Source organism: Leuresthes tenuis, unplaced genomic scaffold (genome assembly GCF_036924035.1).
Source record: "Leuresthes tenuis unplaced genomic scaffold, fLeuTen1.0.hap1 SCAF_65, whole genome shotgun sequence".
NCBI classification, from domain to species: Eukaryota; Metazoa; Chordata; class Actinopteri; order Atheriniformes; family Atherinopsidae; genus Leuresthes; species Leuresthes tenuis.
In genome coordinates this window covers 25,556-38,027 of record NW_027325419.1, presented here as the reverse complement: position 1 = coordinate 38,027, position 12,472 = coordinate 25,556, and the positions used below count along the sequence as shown (strand labels likewise).

Below are 12,472 nucleotides of genomic sequence, written 5' to 3'. Positions count from 1 at the left end.
AAATTTCAAATGGGCTGAGATTCACTTGAGCTCTGATTCTCATTCTCATGTAGGTAAGCTCAATAGGTAATGCTTTTGTCCATGGCAGACCTGTTTCTTCACAACATTTGGCTAACTTGGACTTTAATGTACCATTTTCTCTTTCCACAGCACCTCCACTCTGTGGATGATAAGCACAATGTGTGCGCAATGTTATTCCCAGGAATTTACCAACCTCAGTCAATGCAGTGTTTACAAAATGTGTGCCATTATCACTGCTGATCTTCTCTGGAATGCCCCATCTAGGAATGATTTCTGTTTAGCAGTGCTTTAGTCACTGCATTACTGTTTGCATGTTTTGCAGGGAAAACTTCAACCCATTTACTAAACACGTCCACTATTACTAGTGCATATTTCTTTCCTTCAGCTGGTGTGAGTTCAACAAAATCCATCATCAAATGTTCAAAAGGTTTCTCTGGTGGAGGGTGTGCAACTTGCGATGTGTGTAATGCCTTTCCTACATTATGTGTGGCACAAACCATACATGACTGACAGTATTTTTGCGCATATGAACTGAACCCTTTTGTGAACCACTGAGCAGTGAGTGCATTCAGCATCCCCCCTTTTGACACATGGTTCAACCCATGTGTCAATTTTGAAAAATGAGGAAAAAAGTTTTTAGGTAGACAGGGTTTACCATCAGGTCCCATCCAAACACCATCCGTATGAGTTGCACCCACAGAGGACCAAATGCGTCCAGAGGACCAAATTTCATCTGCAGAGGCAAAAGTTTGCAAAGCATGGAGATCTGTGAGGGAGTCTTCTGCCTGCAAAGAGAGGGAAGCGAAAACAGGAAAAAAATTAGCTGCTTGCTTAGCTGCAGCATCAGCTCTGGCATTGCCACAAGCAACAGGATCGTCTGAGTTAGTGTGAGCCGCACACTTACAGACCGAGATTGCTGTAGGCAAAAGGATCGCATCAAGAAGATCAGAAACCTGCTTGGAGTTCAGAATAGTTTTACCATCTGATTTAAGGAAATGCCTGTGTTTCCACAGCGCACCAAAGTCATGAACAACACCAAAAGCATATCTGGAATCTGTGTAAATAGTGACAGACTTACCAGCTGCCAACTTACAAGCTTCAGTAAGTGCAATAAGCTCAGTAGTTTGAGCAGAGAAATGTTTAGGAAGAGAACCAGACAACAAAGTGTCATGTGAAGAACATACTGCAAACCAAACACAGTTAGTACCTATGGCTGGATCACGCAAAGCTGATCCATCTACAAAAAGAATCATGTCAGAGTTTGGAAGAGGAGTCTCTAAAAGATCAGGTCGGGGTGTACAAACTTGTTCCAAAACAGCTTCACAGTCATGAGGCTCCCCATCCTCAGGAGTCGGAAGCAAAGTAGCAGGATTCAGAACAGTACAACGTTTAACAGTGACATTTGGCATATCACAGAGGTGTATCTGAGCCAACGAGCAGTTGAAAGATGTGAAGTTTTCTGCTCGAGAAGAATAAAGGCAACAGCATGAGGAACCAAAACAGTCAAATTAGCGTAGCCCACAATATCTTGGGAGGCCAGGACAGCTTTCTCTGCAGCTGCAACAGCACGAAGACAACCAGGCAGGCCTGCAGCCACAGAGTCCAGTTTTGCTGAGAAATGAGCCACTGGCCTTTGCCTGCCCCATGTTCCTGCATAAGAACAGATGTCATACAACCATGCTTCTCATCAACTGCCTGTATGAAAGGTTTATGAGGATCTGGAATGCCAAGTGTTGGTGCTGTTTGAAGAGCCAGCTTAAGCTGACTAAAGGCTGGAGCTGCATGTCAGAACTTTAGCTGCCTTTACCATGGATAAGAGCACCTAAGAGAGCTTCGAGAAAAGAGTAGTTAGGAATAAAGTTCCTGCAGTAAGATGTTATACCTAAGAATGACATAAGCTGTTTTTTAGTAACCGGTTTAGGAATGATCTGAACTGCAGCAACACGTTTAGGAGAAAGTGAGCGCCCATCCTTAGAAATCACATGACCCAAAAAGGTGACTTCGTCCTGTACAAACTGTAACTTAGAAAGGCTGGCTTTATGGCCATAAGAAGGAAGATGTTTCAACAGATTCACTGTCTTTTTCACACTGTTGTTTAGATGGACCACATAAAAGGATGTCATCCACATACTGCAAAAGAGCAGAGCCTGTGGTTGATTGAAGTTAATCCAGACTAGCTTTGAGGGCAGCATTGTAAATAGTGGGACTTTCACAGTACCCCTGGCATAACCGGGTAAAAGTCCAAGATCTCCCTTCAAACTAAAAAGCAAACCAAAATGGGCTATCAGGGTGCACTGGCGACAAGTCAACCACTGAGAAAAACTGTGCATCTGATGTAATTTGAGACAAAATAGTGTGTGGGTTGGGCACAGTAGGAGCATGTGGCTGAACTGCAGCATTCACCGCTTGGAGGTCCTGTACAAAACGCCATTCATCTGGCTGGCCAGCATCTTTAATCTTTTTAACAGGAAACAATGGAGTAAGCACAGGTGAATTTTCAAAAGGAACAATAACGCCTGTTTTCTGAAAAGATTGAAAAACAGGTTTAATCCCTTTAATTGCTTCAGGCTTAAAAGGGTATTGTTTTTTACATGGACAAAAGTCTGATTTAGGGGTGACAATTACTGGTTCACAGCCTTTTATCAACCCCACATCATATTTGCTCTTAGCCCAAAGATCATTGGGCACTTCAGCCAACAACAACGACAAATCTGTTTCAGATAAAAAACATGCTTCAAAATGTGATTCTGTGGTAGGAATTAAGTCCACAGTTCTTTGACAATGCATTGTACTCAAAAATGTTTTTTTGTATGCTGACAATCGTTCAGAAAACATCAAATTTGGATCAGCAGGTGAAACGGTCCACTCCATTTCTTTCTGACATGTAGCAACAAACTCTCCCACACCTTGTCACTGCCAGTGTGTACGTTTGGCCAAGGAAATGTGAGGGCGAGTACCACAAACATTAAAAAATCGAAGTGCTCTGGAGTGAGCGACACAGCCAATAAAGTAGGCGCACATATTTTTTCACTTCTTCTCATAGCCCCAAAGAAATGTGTGATGTGCAGTGCAAATCAGTAGGTTGCATGAAATCAGAAAGGGGTGAAACTAACGCTTTTGCTTCTTCCACTAGTTGTTGTGAAAAAGGAGAGCTGGGAAGTTTCCACTCATAAGCATATGTAAGTGCCGATGAATCAAACTGCACTGCTGTGAAAACTTTGTCAGGCTGTAACATAACCTTAACACCCTCTGGTGTAGAAGTTAAAATAATGCCTAATTTACACATGAGATCACAGCCCATCAGGTTAATGGGACACAACTCTGATAACAAAAATGAGTGTTTGAAGGAGAGCTCATCGGGAGTGACAACACGCAATGGGCATTGTCATTTTCTCCTTCACAACCTGGCCTGATGCAGACATACAGTAAACGTGGTTTCCACTTAACTTTGGAGGACAATAAAACTCCCCTGACGTCACTACTGATGAACATAATTTCCTATATTCTGAGAGAAATATCTTTGCTCTAGGACGGAAATAGCATGCAAAACTTTACTACGTGAATCACAGTCGGCAAGCGTTTCTTCACTACACAGAGCAGGAAAAATGTGTGAGTGTGTTTGTGCTATCACCCATTAGTGGAGGCTCCGCTGCCGCGTGACGTCCAGAACCTGCCTCCCACCCTCAGTCAGCCTTTTGCCCAATTTCATCACTTTTCAGCTGTCCAGTCTGGCCACAGTAAAAACAAATATTCGGATCATAGCTCTGGCGTGGCCCATTTCGACCTCCACTCCCACACGTCCACGTCTTCGACTTCGGCCTCGTCCTCTGTTTACACACACTGCGGAATACATGGTCATGGCTGCCAAATGCAGCTCCTTTTCACACTTGTCCCTTTTGGTTGTCTTACGCGTCTCAACTTGGTTATGAGCATGGCGAGCATATCGGCGAACGTCAGCCAAACGAGGACCCTCACACCATCCCACGTAAATGTTCTTTACTTCAGTGGCGACATCTGGCATGAGGCCTTTAATTATTGCATCGCAAACTGTGGCCTTCTCTCAGCCAAACACCTCTGATCTCGCTTTTCATGATGTAAGTTCCTGCGTATGCTGCCGCTTACCTGGATGACGTCATCATCCATAGCAACAGCTGGGCGGAGCATGTTCAGCAGATGGCGGCAGTGCTGGAGTCACTGCGGCAGGCGGGGCTCACGGCCAACCCAAAGAAGTGTGCAGTTGGATGGAGGGAGGTACGGTATCTGGGGTACCACTTGGGCGGCGGACAGGTGCGTCCACAGGTAGACAAGACAGCAGCGATTGCAGCCTGCCCAAAACCTAAGATCAAGAAAGAGGTGAGGCGGTTTTTGGGGCTGGCCGGATATTACCGGCGATTTATTCCCAACTTCGCGAAAAGGTGCCTCTGATCCGGTCCGGTGGACGAAGCAGTGCCAGGTGTCACTTGAGAGGGTAAAGCAGACCCTCTGTGGGGAGCCTCTTCTCCACACACCTAACTCCTCTCTCCCATTTGTCCTGCAGACTGATGCATCGGGAAGGGGGTCGGGGGCTGTTCTTTCCCAGCAGGTGCGGGGCGTTGACCGCCCAGTGCTTTACATCAGCCAGAAACTATCCGAGAGGGAGACCAGATACACTAACACTAACTTTATGAATAGTGCTGAAAATTAGGTAAATCTAATCCACCACTGTCCTTGGTCTTCTGTAGGGTTTTTAAACTAATACGTGGTGGTTTGTTTTTCCACAGAAATTTGGAGATGCATGAACCTAGTGACTTAAACCAAGTAGCAGATGGTTTTATGGGGATCATTGAGAACAAATAGTTACCTTTTGGTAGTATCATCATTTTAATGGTTGTAACTCTCCCCATAAGTGATATAGGTAAGGACTTCAAACGAGAGAGATCGTCCTCTACTGTCTTTAATAATTGCACATAATTTAGCTTTGTTAGCTCTGAGAGCCTGGAGGAAATGTTTATGCCTAAATATCTAATATTTCCTGACTGTAAAGTGATCGCAGGTATATTCTGGTCCCTATAGTTAATGGGCAGAACTGTGGTCTTAGACCAATTGATAGAGTAGTCAGAAAGTGCTGAGAATTTATTTATGAGTGTGATCGTGTGAGTGAGAGACGTCTGTGAGTTCTGAAGGAAAAGTAATGCATCATCAGCATAAAGACTTATTTTATGCTCAATATTTTGGGGTTGGATGCCTTTAATATTTCTATCTTGTCTGATAGCAGCTGCTAAAGGTTCGATGAAAATAGCAAAAAGTGAGGGCGAAAGTGGGCAACCCTGTCTTGTACCTCTCTGCAGACTGAAGCTTGGAGAAGTTTGATCATTTGTCCTGACACTTGCACTTGGGGAGTCAGTTATTTTCTTTTGAGGAGATAAGAGGCTTTAATAATAATATCTTGCAAGAGAGAACAACACAGTACAGAATACAGAGTTGCTCTGACCACTGAAGCAAAAACACACAGTTATATTGCCCACTCATCACGTCATCTGTTTTTGGGTATAGTTGATTGTTCTTCTAACTTTCCTCCCCAACCATTAGTTGAGGTTACCCAGACACACTCGTAAATACCAGCCTAACCCTGTCCCCCCTAAAGTGCAGCTATCTCATAATAACAAGCCCACCATTGTAAAGAGGAATTTAAGAAAACAGGGCAGGGTGGTACCTTGCAGCTCAGTCATTTGCAGGTTATACACAGTAACACTCAATACAATGCATATAAGAATTATTTTCCATTACATTCCTCCCTTTTGATTATAATAATACCATTATATTAATCAACCCAAAAGAAACAAGGAAAATAATAACTTTATCTGTAAAACATCAGCCTGCATTTGCACACAACGTGAGTTTAAAATGCAGGCATCATAGTGATAAAGGGTCCAATGATAAACAATCAAAACATGAACAATTAAATATGATTATCTTCATGCCTCTCTAAGTCAGCGTCACTAGAGGAAAAATTTTGAAAGCAAAAAAGTTCTTTGAGTCATTTGAATCATTTGGTGAGATACATACAATGAGGCCTTTCACACAGGGAAAAATACAGCAGCCCTGTATTATTGCTTCCTGTGAAATCAAGATACAATGTGCACATGCTGGTTACAAATAAGAAAATACAAACAACAAACAGTTTCTTCCATGGTTCACAGCATGTGTATGATCATCATCATCGCAGGTCTCAGTAAGGATGTTTCAATCTTCGGTGTCAGAGGTTACTAGAACTTAACACACCGGTGGAGTACAGCTTTTACTGCTGACTCTTATCTTTGTCCTTCCGGGCGTGTTGGTTAGGCTGATGTATGTCAGGGTGGAAGTCATCTACTGGTTCTGGTACCTTCTTACAGTGACTGGCATGAATCCACGTTGCCGAACACAACCTCTCTCGCTTTTGATGATGTATGGACCGGCATTCTTACCTTTTCTAACACATTTTTCAGCAATTATGGTCGGAGATTCACACCTACTCACAGCCGAACAACTCCGCTCCCGCATTTGATGGTGTATAGTCGGGCATTCTCACCCTTTCTCATCAGCTTTTTGCAAATTATGATCTGACATTCACACCTACTTGCAGTCGAACAGCTCTGCTCCCGCTTTTGATTATGTTTGGTTGGATATTCGAACCTTTTCTTAACATCTTTTTACATATTTTGGTTGGACGTTCACACCTTCTTGTAGCCGAACACTTCCACTCCTGCTTTTGATGATGTATGGTTGGGCATTCACACCTTTTTTTTGCCCATTTTTCAGGAATTATGGGTGGACATTCACACCTTGCAGCTGAACACCTCCTATCCCACTTATGATCATGTGCGGTTTGATTTTCGAAAAGTTTCTTTCATGTTTTCTAGCAATTATTGATGGACATGTAGACCTTCTTGCAGCTGAACACCTCCGCTCCCGCTTTTGATCATACATTGTCAGGCATTCGCACCTTGTCTTACCCACTTTTTACAAACTTTAGTCGAACAGTCACACCTTTTTTCATCCGAACACCACCTCTCCCGCTTTTGATGATGTATGGTCCAGCATTCTTACCTTTTCTAACACATTCTTCAGCAATTATGGTCGGACATTCACACCTACTCAGAGCCGAACACCTCCGCTCCCGCATTTGATGGTGTATAGTCGGGCATTCTCACCCTTTCTCATCAGCTTTTTACAAATTATGATCTGACATTCACACCTGCTTTTGATAATGTATTGTTAGGCATTCGCACCTTTTTTTACCCATTTTTCATGAATTATGGGTGGACATTCACACCTTCTTGCATCCGAAGACCTCCGCCCCAAATTTTGTTGATATTTAGTCGGACATTCGCACCTTACCCGCTTTTGGAAAACTATGGCCTTCTTGCAGCCAAACACCTCTGATCTCGCTTTTGATGATGTAAGGTTGGGCATTCAGACCTTGCTTCACCTGCTTTTCACCAAATATAGTCGGACATTCACACCTTCTTGCAGCCGAACACTTCCGCTTTTAGTGTTCTATGAGGCATTCACATATTTTTTTTCACCGTATTTTATAGATTATGGTTGGAAATTCTCACCCACTCTCATCCGAAGACCTCTCCTCCCGCTTTTGTTAATATATAGTTGGGCATTCGAACCTTTTCTTACCCGCTTTTTGCAAATTATAGTCGAACATTCACACCTACTTGCAGCTGAATACTTCCGCTCCACCTTTTAGGTATGTATGGTTGGCATTTGCACCTCTTTTTATACTGATTGCTGAAGATTAAGTTTTACTTTCTCAAACTACAACATTTTTTTATTTGTTGAAACTTGATTTGAAGTGGATAAATAAGGAGGACAAACAGTTTTAAGTCAGGCTGATAGAAGGTATTAATTTTATAGCAAAATCTGTATTTCGTCATATGTCGAGAGATGCTTATTGCTGAAGAAGTTCTTTCTCATTCTACAAAGTACAACGTTGTTTATCGTTGAAACTTGATTAGACATGAATAAATATGAAGGACAAAGCAGTCTTAACTTGGTTTGAGTTAAGGAATTCGTTTTATAGGAGAATCCGAATTCGTGCATAACTCATAAAATAGAGCTTATTTTCGGATTCCTGAAGAATGATTCGGGTTCTTTCTCATAATACAAAGTTTGTTGTTTATTGTTGAAACTTCATCAGAAGTGAAGAAATAAATGAATGCCTATCAACAAATTGACCTTCTGTTGACCTTCGGGGAGGTGAGTATCTTCACTAGACTCACCTGTCTGCTCTTCCTCCTCATTTAGCATAGCTCCACCCTCTGCCTGTGAATTCTCACAGACTTCAACACTGAGTGGTGAGGCCTCTACAGGCCCCTCCCCTTTTTGCTCCTCACTTCCAATCCAAGCTTTTGGCGGGAAGTTTGAATTTATTGGATCAACCTCTTCACTTTGTTCACCAACTGCCACCTTTGGTCCTTCTCTTTGTTGGCTTGACTGTGGCTTTACCGTCTTTAATTTGTTGGCAAAAGATTTAGGGCAATCTCTGAAGAGGTGATTTAATTCTCCACAGAGATTACATTTCCTGCCATTTGGACACTCTCCAAAAGTTTGCCCAATTTCTCTGCTCCTCCCACATAACACCTTGGTACAAGCCTCAACCAGGTGCCCATGCTCACCACACTTGCGGCAGAACTTGGGCTGCCCCTGGTAGTGGATGTAACCCCGGTTTTCAAGGTGGCCAGAGTGTCGCCCACCCGCTGCACTGAGCACTCTTCAGCCCTTTTAAATGGTATAACTTTGCACTCCCGCACGCTCCAGCAAGCACCATTCAAGCAACAACTTTGCACTCCAGCTTCGAACATCGGCACAGTCGCAACAAGTAAGGCGACTCTACTCAGAGAAGTCACTCTGCACAGTAAGAAGATTTCTTTTGCACACACAGAAAGGGCTTCACCCGCAAAGGTAAAGCCTGCCAAAAATAGAAACAACTCATTAGTGCTGCTCTCCACAGAAATCTTTAGTAAAAGGCGAAAGACTTGTACGTTATGAAGAGAAACCAGAGTACGATTATCCGTCACTGCGGGAGCAGGGCATCAGGCTTGTTGGCATAGCCACCTTCCCCATGGTGAGCTTTGCTTGGTTGAGCCGCTTGCTCCCCCCCCCTTGCTCCTCGGCTGACCAAGTAGGAACAATCGGGCCCTATTCGATGGCTGCCTTGTCTTTTACTCTGTGCAAAAGACAAGGCAGCAACAAAAACACCACGAGAATCCCGTATTGAGGCTTTGTTCTGACCGCTCATTCGGTGTCGCGTTTCTTTCAAGCAATTTTCCCGGTTAGCCCACACTCGGCTCGCTCCCATAGCCGTGTTAAAGTCTACTTCGCATTCACTCTCTTTTCTCAGCAGACTCTTGGGATTTTATCTATAAAATGAATTCCTTCACTCAAACTATGTGAAAACTGCTTTGTCCTTAATATTTACCATGTCTAGAAAGATTTAAAAAAAAAAAACAACGTTGTACTTTGCAGTAAAAGAAAGAGCAAATCTAAAGTTTCAGGAATCCGAGAATAAGCTTACTTTCATGAGTGCTTCACGATTTCGGATTTTGCTATAAAATGAATTCTTTCACTCAAACTAAATTAAAACTGCTAAACCGCTAATCTGTTATATGTAAGGCAGATGTCAAATTCACCGAAATAGGATCAAAGGGTATTCGGCCAATCGAGCTGTAGCAGCTTCGGTAAAAGAGTATAAGTTGAAGAGTTTGTGAATAAAGGTGTGCGCACACATAGTGTGCTGTACGAAAATAGGCAGGGAGCAATGCCGGCTGGGGTATATGTTCTTGTATGTTGTCTGACTGTTTGATTTGAATGTGTTGTGTAAGTGTCCTGTTGAATGTTACATGTTTGGGCTTTGACACGCTTCACTGTGGTTGTTAACTGTGTGGTGTGTCCTGAAATGTTATATGTTTGGGCTGTGTGACATGCTTAATGCTTGTCAGTAGCTACCCACTTATTCATATATAGCAACTGACAACATAAGAAGTCCGGACATACTTTGATAGTAGTTGTAGAAGTATCCTTATTGATAATAGATCACTAATTCATAGTGATAGAACAGTAGATGAACAGGTGCTTGCACATGTCTCACGAAAATAAAATGTGTGTATCATTGCTGACGGCAGAGCAATACTGCCAAACTTATGAGTTCTTGTGGCAAACTTGATTCAGTGTCTTGACGTGTATACGCTGTTTCGCTGACTTGATTGTCACAAGAAACAAAGTGTGTTTGATAAGATCCGACCATTTTATTATGGGAGGATCAGTATGTATGGATTCTGATGTGACTGATAAACCCAGTCGTATCTTAAGCATAATCTAATACGTGAGACAACGCCCTGGCACACGATAAAAAAAAAAAAAGAGAGAGAGCGGTTTTGTGTCCCCACAGTCCATAATGTAGAAAAGAGAGAAAAAAGCCTTTCTGATTTGGTGTGTGTGCTCATAGTGCAGAGTGTAGAGAAAAGAAAGCCGTTTTGGTGTCACGGGTGTTGTGACTTACACACACACATTTCTAAATTGAGAAAGGAAATTATTTTAGAGGAAGCACTAGAGTTTAGATCCCACATTTGTTGATAGGCATTCATTTATTTCTTCACTTCTGATGAAGTTTCAACAATAAACAACAAACTTTGTATTATGAGAAAGAACCAGACTCATTCTTCAGGAATCCGAAAATAAGCTCTATTTTATGAGTTATGCACGAATTCGGATTCTCCTATAAAACGAATTCATTAACTCAAACCAAGTTAAGACTGCTTTGTCCTTCATATTTATTCATGTCTAATCAAGTTTCAACGATAAACAACGTTGTACTTTGTAGAATGAGAAAGAACTTCTTCAGCAATAAGCATCTCTCAACATATGACGAAATACAGATTTTGCTATAAAATTAATTCCTTCTATCAGCCTGACTTAAAACTGTTTGTCCTCCTTATTTATCCACTTCAAATCAAGTTTCAACAATTAAAAAAAATTTGTAGTTTGAGAAAGAACAACTTAATCTTCAGCAATCAGTATAAAAAGAGGTGCAAATGCCAACCAAACATACCTAAAAGGTGGAGCGGAAGTATTCAGCTGCAAGTAGGTGTGAATGTTCGACCATAATTTGTAAAAAGCGGGTAAGAAAAGGTTCGAATGCCCGACTATATATTAACAAAAGCGGGAGGAGGGGTCTTCGGATGAGAGTGGGTGAGAATTTCCAACCATAATCTATAAAATACGGTGAAAAAAAATATGTGAATGCCTCATAGAACACTAAAAGCGGAAGTGTTCGGCTGCAAGAAGGTGTGAATGTCCGACTATATTTGGTGAAAAGCAGGTGAAGCAAGGTCTGAATGCCCAACCTTACATCATCAAAAGCGAGATCAGAGGTGTTTGGCTGGAAGTAGGTTTGAATGTCAGATCATAATTTGCAAAAAGCTGATGAGAAAGGGTGAGAATGCCCGACTATACACCATCAAATGCGGTAGCGGAGTTGTTCGGTTGTGAGTAGTTGTGAATCTCCAACCATAATTGCTGAAAAATGTTTTAGAAAAGGTAAAAATGCCGGTCCATACATAATCAAAATCGGGAGAGGTGGTGTTCAGCTGAAAGAAGGTCTAAATGTCCATCAATAATTGCTAGAAAACATGAAAGAAAATTTTCGAAAATCAAACCACACATGATCATAAGTGGGAGAGGAGGTGTTCAGCTGCAAGAAGGTGTGAATGTCCACCCATAATACCTGAAAAATGGGTAAAAAAAAGGTGCGAATGCCCAACCATACATCATCAAAAGCAGGAGTGCATGTGTTCGGCTACAAGAAGGTGTGAACGTCCAACCAAAGTTTGTAAAAAGCAGTTAAGAAAAGGTTCGAATATCCAACCATACATAATCAAAAGCGGGAGCAGAGCTGTTCGACTGCAAGTAGGTGTGAATGTCAGATCATAATTTGCAAAAAGCTGATGAGAAAGGATGAGAATGCCCGACTATACACCATCAAATGCGGTAGCGGAGTTGTTCGGCTGTGAGTAGGTGTGAATCTCCAACCATAATTGCTGAAAAATGTGTTAGAAAAGGTAAAAATGCCGGTCCATACATAATCAAAATCGGGAGAGGTGGTGTTCAGTTGCAAGAAGGTCTAAATGTCCATCAATAATTGCTAGAAAACATGAAAGAAAATTTTCGAAAATCAAACCACACATGATCATAAGTGGGAGCGGAGTTGTTCGGCTGTGAGTAGGTGTGAATGTCCGACCATAATTGCTGAAAAATGTGTTAGAAAAGGTAAGAATGCCGGTCCATACATCATCAAAAGCGAGAGAGGTTGTGTTCGGCTGCAAGTAGGTGTGAATGTCCAGCCATAATTACTCACAAACGGGTAAGAAAAGGTAGTATTGCCAGACCATATATGATCAAAATAGGGAGCGGAGGTGGTTCA

General features: G+C 42.2%; 1 non-coding gene across 1 annotated transcript; it reads right to left on the bottom strand.

The window, feature by feature from the left end:
- Positions 1-8,944: 8,944 nt before the first annotated feature.
- Positions 8,945-9,058, bottom strand: LOC140285945 (U5 spliceosomal RNA). The gene has a single exon (XR_011910876.1). It is a non-coding gene; the product is annotated as a U5 spliceosomal RNA (small nuclear RNA).
- Positions 9,059-12,472: the final 3,414 nt, after the last annotated feature.